Genomic DNA, 13,751 nt, shown 5'->3' on the forward strand with positions numbered 1-13,751 from the left:
AACTATTATCCTTAGCGCGCCGCGGGAAGAATTACCATTCTTAGCGCGCTGCGAGAAGAACTACAATTCTTAGCGCGTCGCGGGAAGAACTACCGTTCTTAGCGCGCTACGAGAAGAACTACAAATCTTAGCGCGTCGCGGGAAGAACTACCGTTCTTAGCGCGCTGCGAGAAGAACTACAATTCTTAGCGCGCTGCGAGAACGGTTCGCCTCGCGTATCGCAGGAACAACTGGTCTTCGCGCAGGCTTCCTTGTAAGGAGTCTGGCGCGTGGAGCTGCGCAGACGTCCTTAGGCGGGAAGAACCAAAGGACAAGCAAAGAGTTAAGAGAAAAAGGGGGGTTCAGACTCAAGGGTTAAGCAGAGGGGCGGGACGGCGACAAAGGAGAAAAGGAAATTATTATTATTAGTAAGTAATATAAAAATATATATATATATATAAAATTTACAAAGATTAATAAACAAATTATAAATCATAAAAAGAATCGGATTCGAAAACGGGTACCTGGGTCGGGTCGGATCGGGCAGTTGTCACAAGTAATGGGCAGGCATTGCGGAAATGATTAGGGTCTCCGCAGTGGTAGCAAGCTCGGGTATTAGGGACACCGGGCTGAGCAGGGTTAGCAGCAAGTCTAGCAGTAGGGGGTTGCAGACCGGGTTTGGACAACTTGAGAACCAGGCGGTGCACGACAAGTATCGGCAAGGTGTCCGTAACGGTTGCATCGAGTGCACAACCGACAACGGGATTGAACCGGGTGATGGCGGTTACATTTGGCACAAAGGGGGTGTGGGCCAAAGTAAGCTTTCTTGTTTGGGGCATTAGGGTCATTTGGGGCTTAGTTGTTGGATTGGTTGACAGAGTAGTTTTGGTAGTTGGGCTTACGTTTTTGGTGGTTCTTGTTGAAGCAGTTGTTGTTGTTGGATGGTTTGGCCTCAGCTTTGGCATCGGTAGAGGAGTCGGTTTTTGTCTTGTCGGGGGTGGGCTTGGAATCCTTGCGAGACAAGGCTCCATCTCGAACGTGACTATCAGTGAGGGAGGCGGCTAGGTCCATTGCCTCACCGATGGTGGATGGGTTACGACTCATTACGGCATCACGGAAAGCGAGCGGGAGACCGCAAATATATTTCTGAATTCCGCGGGTCTCGGGAGTTACCAGATGCGGCACAATACGGCTTAATTCGCGAAATCGGCTAGAATAAGTGGAGTTATCGCCACCGATTTGCTTAAGATCCCAAAACTCCGCTTCCAACTTATGCAGTTCATGTTCTGGGCAAAATTCCTTTTTCATCGCCTCCTTCAGTTCCTCCCAAGGCATAGCCACGGCCAAATCCGACCCCTGGTCGTTTCTCACGGCATTCCACCATACAACAGCTCGATCCATAAAGCAGCTTGAAGCAAATTTTGTCCGTTTGACATCCGGACATTCACAGTGGATAAATTTGTTTTCCATTTCTTCAAACCATTGGAGCAAGGTGGTAGCATTTTCCTCCCCATGGAAGGACGGAGGTTTGGTGGCTAAGAAGTTACGGAAATCATAGTTATTGGGTGCAGCCGAGGTGGCTGAACCGTTTGAGTTGAGGCTCTGGATTTGGGCGACAATTTCAGGCATAGCAGCAGCAAATTCTCTCGTGATTCTAGCAGCCAGGCGGCGGTCGCCTGAGCCAGATGAACGTTGATGACGACGGTGATTTCTGAGTGACGACATTCTACGGGAAAATAAAAGTAAAGATTTGTGAGTTGGGGGATCATATGTGTAAATATTTATGGGGAAAAACACAGTTAGTTGAAAACATTGAGTTTCTGTTATGTTAGTTTCACAAAAATATAACGAATGCATCTAGGGACGTTGGCCTCCCATGAGCTTTACATGGCAATTTGAATGGCCCAACAAAAATTAACGAAAACACATGTGAGTTGGACAGCCCATTATGCGTTACATGGCAATTTGGTTGTCCCAACTAATTAACGAATTATCGATGCAATATAGTTTTTCGGCCCGATAAGCGTCTTTAACCGACCAAACTAAATAACGAACTATCGAAACAAAATATGGGTAGTCGGAGTATCCGAAAAAAATACGAAACAAGTTAACAGATGGATAGTCGGGATTCCTGACTAACCACTTGAAATAACGTAAAAACCATAATCGGAAGGTTACCGAATTTAAGCCACGATCCACCGTGAATTCGGTTTTAAAAGTATTATAAGGAATGCAACCACTAATGTGGTCACGGTTGACAGCTTAGGGTGTCGGTCATATGGCATTCATGGGTCTCGCTCGCGTCCATAGGGTTAAGTACTGTGGTCAGGTTATCACCCAGGTAAGGATTAGCGTCTTACCTTTGGTTCTCGGAACCGTTTTGCCAATGCCCAACTCACAGTTTCTCTCCACTTTTTCTTATGATAGGGACATGCCATATAACCTAGCCCTAAGGAGAACGAGTGAAAACAACATGTGAGAATTCTTAAGGAATTTCCCGCCATTAAAAAGCAATCTAATATTAATTTTAATTTAAATAAAATTTTTGGTTTTGAGTCATAGCCTCGGAGCAGTGCGTGTGTGCATGACAATAATATGATAAGAAAAATTATTAACTAAGGGAAAGTAGTAACAATCAAATATAACACGTAAGGTAAACAAATAAGCACGTATAGGGCTCCTAAACATGTGTCTAAGGCAATCTCTAACGACCTATCTTAAACCTTCGGCTCTGATACCAATCTGTCACACCCCAACCTACGGCGGAAATGCCGGGGCGTGGACTGATTGTCACAGCTCGTAAGGTTACTATCACGCAATTATTAAAATTCAAATATCTATTTATTTAATTCAAATAACACCATAATTCGTTACAAAAAGAAATTCAAAGTAAAACAAAACATCAAATAATTCAAATGAAAATTTAAAGTCTCAAATAAACTCTTCTAGCATTAAGTCCTTAAACAATTCTTCTAAGTCCACACTTCACATCAAACGGTAACCTGCATATGCGTGAAAATAATATAGTTTGTCAACACGAGGTTGAGTGAGCAACACACCAGTTCAGTTTACATATATAATAAAATACGTAGCTGCAACGAGTCAAATGAGATTAACAAATCAACCAATGAGCAAATAAAATGAGATGTTGAAAAGCACAAAGCTAAATCGACTAGCGTATGATCATACTATTTTCTGAGATTATGCTAGACCTCTCCGAATGCAGTTCAAATTGAGCACATAAACATATAGCAAATATGGCATGAGATTAGTTAACACATAAGACAACAATTGCAGTTTTGTTTATAGATTAATGTGAAAATACAATAAGTTACGCATATGTCCCCAAAATAGTATGAAAACGAGTAAAAAGGGGGAATGTGGTACTCATATGTCCTCAAGATGAACGAGGATGATTAAGATGATGATAATGAGGAAACGAATCACACGCAAACGTTAAAGCCTAAGAGAATAAAGAATAATCGGACATGCTAAGTACGAGATCTAACTAGACAATTAATAACAAAGAAATGTTATTTTAATATTTTATTTATAAGGATTTATTATTAAACTATATTTTTGATTAAGGAAAACATAATAAAATATTGTTTTTAGTTTTATAACGAAAATTACTTGATATATATACGTATTCATTAAACGTTAGTTTTTAAGTATCTTTATATATAAATATATATATTTATATATATATATATGTGTGTATGAAAACGAGTCTTAGAGAAATATATGTATATGAGCGAAAAAATTATTAAGAAGCCGGTCTTTATATATAAATATATATAATTATATATATATGTGTGTGTGTATGAAAACGAGTCTTAGAAAAAAAACTTGTTTAAACTTGTAGCTCCTACACCATTACACCCCAAAAACAAATTTCCACTTCTTGCTGACTAGACGCCACGTGTCACAATTTGTCCTTATTTGTAGTCCCTCCACTACACATAGACTAATAGATATAGCATGATATGAAGTTCCATTGAAATTCACATATGCACTAAGGGTTCTAGGAATCGCTTAGCAGATACTTATAGTGATTTTATGATTTAGGCACTAGAACAACTTTGACTTAAGCAGTTGACTTTCAATTTGAACCGCATTCGAGGTGAGTTTCACTACCCCACTTTTTACTTACTCCTTTTGGGGGGAAAGCATGCAACATACATCTTTTGGATAAATGTAGACTTTTTAATACCTCATGGGTACATAGTGCACTTAAACTGAAGTCCCCCATGCACATTGGACCATTAACAATTGTACATTGGCTCGGTAATGAAAGGTAGTACTACTGGGTTTGATGAACCCCCTCGGGGCTCTCGGTTGAGGGAGTCGCCGGTCGTTTCATTTACTATGAACGCAATATGCACTAGTCTTATATTAGACTCCGTGGGTGGTAAACAAACTAACAAGTCAGCCTCGGTCACAATGGAACTCACACTAATGTAACATGATTGCTAGCGTAATTAACTAGCGGTATTACTAATGCATACATTATCCATGCTTTATTGCTTACAACGTTTACTTATTAAATGGTTTGTTTAACAAACTTGTTTTTAAACTCAAACCTGTGAACTCACCAACAGTTGTGTTGACCCGTTTTAGCATGTCTTTCTCAGGTGTTTAAGGTGCACGTGCAAAGTTGAAATGAGTCTAGGATGCATGGATCCCACTAAGCATCGAATTATGCTGGGGGTCTTTAATGAAATGTTATATTTGGGCGTCTTGACACGCACTATGGGTTTTTAAGTGTTTTCATAAATTATACGCTTCCGCAAATGTAAAAACTTTATTGTAAATGTACTTACCTCATTTATGATGAGCAATAATATTTAAATAGTTTCCATGATAAATTAGTTGTTAGTTATGACACATGGCTAGATCCTGGTATGTCACGCGCTTTACGGTAAAACCCCGTTAGTCGAAAATTGATGGTGTGACACTTATTCTTATAACTTTAAGGGAGTTTGACCTTATTTTCAACAATTATAGTTTTTGAACCGAATTGATGATAAGATGATTACCATGTTGAAGTTATTAATCAATGTTGTAAATCAACTAAGTTTTAGAAAAAGTTCTTGCAGTCAACAATGGTCCGGTCATCGGGTTTTATAATCTTTAACATACTGAATTTGGTCCGGCTTAGACCCTGGGCATAAGCCTAGTTTAGTTCAGATATTTAAAGTGTTTCTTACTTGGGATCGAGTCCTTACTTGTAAAGTAAAATTTTGAAACCGAAATAAGGAGCGGTGTAATTGCTTAGGTGGTTTTTGTTTACTCACATACGTTTCATTAAAAAACATCTACACATGCTCCTCTTAGTACATATCTGGCACAACCTCTTTCTAACATCATAAACCATTGTTCTCATTCACAGACTCTCAACCCTAGTCACCACCCCTCGCTCCTCTACCGGCGTCGCCCCTCCACAGCCCTACCCCACACTAGAGGCATAAACCTATTGTACCTCGCTTCATTACCTCTCGTCCCCACTGCCTGCTGTCTCTTCCGAACTTTGATGTTGACTATGAGTGAAATTAACTGCCTTCGAGATTTTTGTTTGCTAAAATTTTACCATGATGAGATTGAAATTAGTCATTAGGTTTTTGTGTATTTGAAAGTTGAAATCAATATATAAAAAAATGTTATTGTGGTTTCAATGAATATTGTTTTAGTATACATTATTTAATTTTAATGTTGAAAGACTATTATTTATTACATACTGCAGACCTTATTTCAAGTTGACCAAATCGACTTACATATGTTTTCAAGTTTAGTTTCTACTTTTAAGGCTTAAAAAGACTATCATGTTCTAGAGGTGCTTTCCTTAAACAACCCTAGTCCAATGGATCGAGGAAGGCCCATTAGGGTTAATTTTGGCAAAACCTAAGGATCGAAGAAAGCCCATTAGGTTCTTGTGGTTTGGAAAATAACGTGAATTTAGTCCAAAAAGTTTATTTTTTTCATATAAACCATTCACGTTTTCCATTTTTTTGCTAGCTACATCCAAATCACTAACCCCGTTAAATTTAATCGTTAAGTTAGGGGTAGACATGTCGTTTCACTATTTCTTTACATGTCGTTTCACTATTTCTTTATTATAATACTATATTAGTAAATTGCGGTTTTCGTCCTTGAGGTTTATCCAAATCTGCGGTTTTAGTTCAATAGTTTCAAGTTTGCTATTTTCGTCCTCGTAGTTTTATTTTACTTGCAATTAAACCCAAATTTATTAACTTCGTTAAGTCTGGTCGTTAACCCATATGCGTGCCCCTCACGTGACGACCAGTTTTGTCGCTTTTCTCCCCAAATAAACCTCAGTCCTAATTCGCAACCACCCTCAAGTGAGGGGTTGGGGTGTATTTGGGGAAAAAAGAAAATAAGAGGGAACAAAACTGCCCTTCACGTGAAGAGTATACTGATGGGTTTAACGACCAGACTTAACAAAATTTGTGAATTAGGGTCAAGTGAAATGAAACCATTGGGAAGAAATTGCAAATTTGAAACTACTGGACTAAGACAAACCACAAGAACGAAAACCACAATTCACTGAAATAAATATTAAAATAAAGAAAGAGTGAAAAGACATATCTACCCCTGACTTAACGATTAAATTTAACGGGGTTAGTGATTTGGATGTAATTGGCAAAAAACTGGAAACGTGGATGGTCCATGTATAATTTTTTTTTGGACTAAATTTGCATTATTTTCCAAACCACAAGAACGAAAATGACAATTTACTCAATATAAGAGCATTCACAGCCCGTCTTTATCTATATCCCTATAATTACACTACAAAACACTATAATTCTCTTTCCTATTTAATTAAATAATATTTTTTATACTTTTATCATTACGGTTTTCTCTCTCCTCTACTTACAACCAATTCAACAAACATTAAAAAATAAATAGAGGCAAACTTTGTTTCCTCAAATTTACAAAAAATCACTATATTTCTCTCTTCATCCTATAATTTGCACTCACAACCATTCAAAACTCCACCCTATAATTTACCAGTTCCCCTCACATAATTATAGATGATGGGTTGAGAATGCTCTAATAAAATTTAACTACCATGTGCCAAGTTGTATAAATGCAATTGGTTATTGTTATGAATAGTAACATTTTATGAGATAACTATCACTTCCTTTTTAATATATAATGTTATGAGAGTCAAGTTATTCTACAAAAGATGACAAAAATTACAAAGATGATAAGGATTTCTAGCCACAAAAAAACCTCTCTGAAAAAAAAATAAAAAATTGATAACTCAAAATTTAATAAAAAAATGAAACATGTAAAAACACATAAATGTTTCCACCGACTTCCTCGTTCTAAAAAAAAATTGAAAAAAGACACAATGTTGAGGAAAAAACATCATTGTGGTTTTTATTTATTATTGTGTTTTATGCTTATTTTTGTAATTGATTTTGTCCTTTTTTCTTGATATTGTGTTATATTACTCAACGTTGTGTTATATTTTATTCGGCATTGTGTTAATTTTGCGACCTATTGTGTCTTTTTTTATTTATCACTGTGTTGTTTGTTCATTTTCGGCATTGTGTCTTTTTCTTGACATTGTGTCTTTTCGTCGTTTTTTTGGAACGAGATTGACAGGGGAAACATTTTAGTTTTTTTTCGTTTTTATTAATATTTTGAGTTATAATGTTTTTAATTATTTTTTTCGAATTTTTTAATAAGAGGTTTTTTTGTGTGCCCACAATCCTTCTCACACTTCTCATTTTTGTCTCCCTCTGTATTTTAACTTTAACCTGCATGATTATTATGTAATTTCATGTAAATAATTGTATTGTTAAAAAACCAAACTTATAATTAAACACCGCTTCAAGTAACTTATCTTTTATAAAATATGCTCACTAGAATTAATTTTTTAACTCATATTCTGATGTAACAAAATTAGCCACACTTCACGACTTGATATTAACTAATTATTTAATATCAACTTGTTAATAGTTTAAATCCAATCGAACTAAACTGTATTCAAGCTTGAGTCTAACATCTTCTGTATGATATAACAAATAATGTTACATTATATATATTGTTAGAAATCTTGTATTAATAATATCTAGAAAATTAATAGCAATAAATGACACAGTAAACCGGGCTTGTATTTAACACAATTTCTTTAAACAGATTCGCGGTCTGTTCCCAGGATACTTCGGTTCGAAACAAAATCGGTGCTCTGCCGGACTAATCACTTGCCTGAAAATGAAAACAAAAATAATATTGCTGTAGTAGAGAGGAAGATGAAGTGTGTTTTTGGTTGGTGTATCACAATTGAAGAATGGTCATGGTATTTATAACCAAGAATCATAACCAGATAATCAATTCTGATTTATAACCATTAAATCTCACGCGGGCTCGGGTTTTTGGAGCTGCATTCATGTCCGCGGGACGTGCGGGCACGCACGAGTTCGATGAATTTCTAGTCCAAAAACCCATATTTGCACCCCCCCTGCGCGCGCGTAGGACTTGTGGTAAAACATGTCATAAAGATTTAAATGAGTGGTGAAGGCTATACCTTATATACCACTCCTCATTTTGTTCCCAATCCGATGTGGGACAAACATTTTACCACTTCCTTCATTCACACTTTAAAACTTCCAACAATCCCCCCACATGAATGGAGGTCGAAACAACATTATTCTGATTAGATTTCAGCAGTTGAATCTTACATACAATAGGTAGGTGTTATCCTTTGAACCTTTGCTTATGGAGCATACTAGCCCACTGACTCTAAGTAGACAGTGATGTCTTTGAACTCGTCTGCCGTTTGTGTTGACGACAATACACTTCACACAAGACTCTCCCTGACAAAGTCAAGTCCTCATAGTTATGTTCGTTATGGTCATGAACATGCGCCTGGTTCTGCAAGAGCTATTAAGTATTGTGCCCAACAATACCCTTAGAAGCGACCCCACTTCTCTCTCACATAGGTGATTCACCATGTATGACTACCTTAGTCGAATCATTAAAAGCCATGTGCTTAGCCTCACACTTGTCACATTAGGAATGGACTAGGAAGGTTACCTAGCTATGTGGTAAACTCCCTCTTAAAATTGTAGGGTTATCCCCCCCACAGTGACCGCACTAATTCATACAATTAGGTTTTCGTATTGAACTCAATTCTTGGGATCTCCAATCTGTTGAGTTAGGTTTCCTTCGTATGAACTTTAATTTTTCAAGGGCTTCAGTCCCATTCCCATGGACGACTTATGAACTAACTCTCTACTTAGGCCTTTTGTTAGCGGATCCGCAATATTATCCTTTGACTTCACGTAGTCAACAATGATAATTCCAGTAGATATTAGTTGTCGTATCGTATTATGTCTATGTCTAATATGTCTATTCTTACCATTATACATTGTGCTATGAGCTATGCCAATTGCCGATTGGCTATCACAATGTATACAGATGGCCGATGCCGGCTTAGGCCATCTTGGTATATCCTCAACAAATTGACGTAACCATTCTGCCTCTTCGCCCGCTTTATCTAGGGCGATAAATTCTGATTCCATCGTGGATCTAGCTATAACCGTTTGTTTTGACGATTTCCACGATACAGCAGCACCTCCAAGTGTGAATACATACCCATTTGTTGCTCTGGAATCATTCGTGTCAGATATCCAATTTGCATCACAATGTCCTTCGACAACTGCTGGATATCTGTTATAATGTAACATGTATTCCCTAGTGTATCTTAGGTACCGAAGTAACCGAATCACACTGTTCCAATGACTTGAACTTGGGTTGCTTGTGTATCTACTTAGCTTGCTTACAACATATGCTAAGTCGGGTCTAGTGCAACTCATAAGATACATCAAGCTGCCAATAATTCTTGAGTATTCCAATTGGTTAACGGGTTCCCCTCTATTCTTAGCTAGATGTTGATTTGTGTCAATGGGAGTTCTAGCTACATCAGAGTCATTCGCATTAAACTTCTCAAGAATTTTGCCCACGTAATGGGTTGACTTAAAACAAGTCCATTTTGGGTTCGTGTGATTTTAACTCCCAAAATCACATCCACAAAACCCATGTCCTTCATGTCAAACCTTGCTTTTAACATGTTCTTTGTGGATGTTATGATTTTGTCATCACTTCCAACAATGAGCATATCATCTACGTATAGACACAAAATGACATATCCATCGGATGTGTCCTTCACGTATACACATTTGTCACATTCATTGATTTTGAACCCAGCATCAAGCATGACATGATCAAACTTTTGGTGCCATTGTTTAGGAGCTTGTTTCAGTCCATACAAGGATTTCACAAGTTTACACACTTTCTTTTCTTGTCCAACGGCTAACAAGCCTTCAGGTTGTTCCATGTAAATCTCTTCCTCCAGATTTCCATTTAAGAAAGCTGTTTTTACATCCATTTGCTGAACTTCTAAATTTCTAATGGTGGCAATGGCAAGCACCAACCTGATAGAAGTTATTCACCTAACTGGTGAATACGTATCAAAGTAATCTAAACCTTCTCGTTGTTTATATCCTTTGATCACCAACCTTGCCTTATACTTATCGATGGTGCCATAAGGTTTCATCTTCTTCCTGAATATCCATCGATATCCTAGTGGTTTACACCCTTGAGGAAGATCCACTGGTTCCCATGTATGATTTTGTAAGATAGAATCTATCTCACATTTGATGGCCTCCCTCCACTGAGGTCCTTCAGTGGAATTCACCGCTTGTTGATACGTTTGAGGTTCCTCTTCTACCATGTAGGTAAGGAAATCATGGCCGAAGGATTTTTCAGTCATTTGCCGTTTACTTTTCCTGATTTCAACCTCCTCTGTCTCAGATTGTTCCCGAGGTTCATCTCTAGTACTCTCGTTTTGAATACTTTCCTCAACCGGTCTAGAATAGCTCGTTTTTTCTTTATCTAAACATGGGAACATATGTTCAAACCATGATGCATCCTTTGATTCTATTATGGTGCCATTGTTTATTTCGAGGTTCTTGGAGTCATGCACAAGAAATCGAAATGCACCACCGGGACGGGTATATCATATAAATACACAATCCACGGTTTTTGGTCATATTAGTAGGCGTTTTGGTGGAGTCACCACTACCTTGGCTAGGCACACCACACTCGCAAGTATTTATATGATGGTTTATTTCCCGTCCATAACTCATATGGCATTAGATCTTTCTTCTTATTCGGTATCATGTTCAAGACATAATTCACCGATAAGATTTCTTCCCCCCCACATGTCTGGGCTTACCCCAGAACTTATCATCATGGCATTCATCATTTCTTTCAAGGTTCGGTTTTTACGTTCCGCTATGCCATTTTATTGAGGGGAGTAAGGAGGCGTGACTTCATGTATGATTCCTTCTTTTTCACACAAGTCAATAAAAGGTGAAACATATTCACCTCCTCGGTCACTCCTTACTCTTTTGATTTTCCGATTTAGTTGATTCTCAACTTCGGCTTTAAATAAGATAAACTTATCAATAGCCTCGTCCTTACTCTTAAGTAAGTAAACACATCAGTACCTTGTACTATCATCAATGAACGTGATGAAGTACTTGTTCCCACCATGAATAGGAATTGCTTTTAGATTACACACATCGGTGTGAATCATTTCGAGAGGTTGGGTAAATCGTTCAATCTTTTTGAATGACGATCTCGTTTTTTTTGCTCGACGCAAGTTTCACATTTATTCGATATCGAATGTTGATATGCAATTAAGTTTAATCAAACGCCGAATGGAATTAAAATTAACATGACCTAATCTACCATGCCAAACATTAGAAGTCTCAAGCATATAAGCAGAACTAGTAGCATTCTCATTCATTTCATTAAACACGGTTACATTCAACTTGAACATACCATTGAGGGCATAGCCCTTACCAACATACACACCATTTTTGGTAAACACGACTTTATCAGACTCAATCACCACTTTGAACCCAAACTTGTTCAACTGCCACCCCAACACAAGATTCTTACGAATTTCGGGAACATACAACACATTTGACAAAGTGAGTTCCTTTCCCGAAGTCATCTTCAAAACCATATTTCCCTCACCTTTGAATTCGGCCGTAGCGGATTTTCCCATAAACACATTTTCTCTATTAGTCACCTCTTTGAAAGTGCTAAAGAGACTTTTGTCAAAGCACACATGACGGGTAGCCTCCATATCGACCCACCAATCTTTGTTATTTTGCCCAACCAAGTTAACTTCGATGATCATAATCGAGAGGTCCGTGACCACCGCAACAAGGTTCTCAACCTCTCGAACCATGTTCACTTGTCGAGCATTTTCTTTCTTTGGAAGCTTGCATTCATTGACCCTATGGCCTTGCTTTCCATAATTATAACAAGTTCATTGGAACTTCTTTTTCTTACCAACTCCCCCCTTAGGACCAAGGTTGAAGCCTTTCCCATGATTTTTCTTTCCACCATTTTTACCCTTTGAAGATTGGCCATGTTCAACCACATAGGCCTTTGTTGTTCTGGGACCGTCAATTCTTTTTAGTTCAATTTTGTTATCTTCTTCAATACGAAGACGAACAACAAGATCTTCAATGGCCATCTCCTTTCGCTTATGCTTGAGATAGTTCTTGAAATCGACCCAACTTGGTGGTAGCTTTTCAATAATATAAGCAACTTGGAATGTCTCACTAAGCGACATTCCTTCCGCATGAATATCATGAAGAATAACTTGCAAATCTTGGACTTGACTCATAACAGTTTTTGAGTCTATCATTTTAAAGTCCAAGAATTTAGCCACCACGAATTTCTTAGTACTGGCATCTTCCGTTTTGTATTTGCGATCCAAAGACTCCTATAATTCTTTGGCAGTCTTGGCCTTACAATACACGTTATAAAGTGCATCCACCATGCCATTCAAGACATAGTTCCGGCACAAGAAATCCGAATGATTCCAAGCCTGAACCGCGCTCACCGACTGCACGTCCGTTACCCCTTCATCAACTTGGGGAACGGTTTCAGTCAAGAACCTCGCAAGGTTCAAAGTGGTCAAATAAAAGAACATCTTTTATTGCCACTGTTTGAAATTCACACTGGTGAACTTCTTCGGTTTCTCAGACATGACTGCACTAGGCAGCAGGGCAACCAAACCGGTTGTGACAGCAACAGCGGAAGTCACGATTGCAGAAACGACAGTACTCATGGGTTGGGATTCCATTCTGAAAGCGAAAATACAAGAAATAATAAGTAATCTGTTTAAGTTTGTTAGAAATCTTGTATTAATAATATCCAGAAAATTAAAAGCAATAAACGACACAGTAAATCGGGCTTGTGTTTAACACAATTCCCTTAAACAGATTCGCGGTCTGTTCCCAGGGTACTCGACGAAGTGTGTTTTTGGTTGGTGTGTCACAATTGAAGAATGGTCATGGTATTTATAACCAAGAATCAATTCTGATTTATGACCATTAGTGCAGAATAGAAAACTGAATAATCATAAAAAATCATCTCACGCGAGCTCGGGTTTTTGGAGCTGCATTCGTGCGGGCATGCACGAGTTTGATGAATTTCTAGTACAGAAACTAGAATTTGCACCCCCCCCCCCCTCGCGTGCATAGGACTTGTGGTAAAACATGTCATAAATATTCAAATGAGTGGTGAAGGCTATACCTTATATACCCCTCCTCATTTTGTTTCCAATCCGATGTGGGACAAACATTTTACCGTTTCCTTCATTCACACTTTAAAACTTCCAACATATATGAAAAAAAATAGTATATGACATGAAA

Source organism: Bidens hawaiensis, unplaced genomic scaffold, assembly GCF_021521415.1.
Source record: "Bidens hawaiensis isolate Kalapana, Puna unplaced genomic scaffold, B.hawaiensis_p1.1 tig00017490_1, whole genome shotgun sequence".
Classification (NCBI taxonomy): domain Eukaryota; kingdom Viridiplantae; phylum Streptophyta; class Magnoliopsida; order Asterales; family Asteraceae; genus Bidens; species Bidens hawaiensis.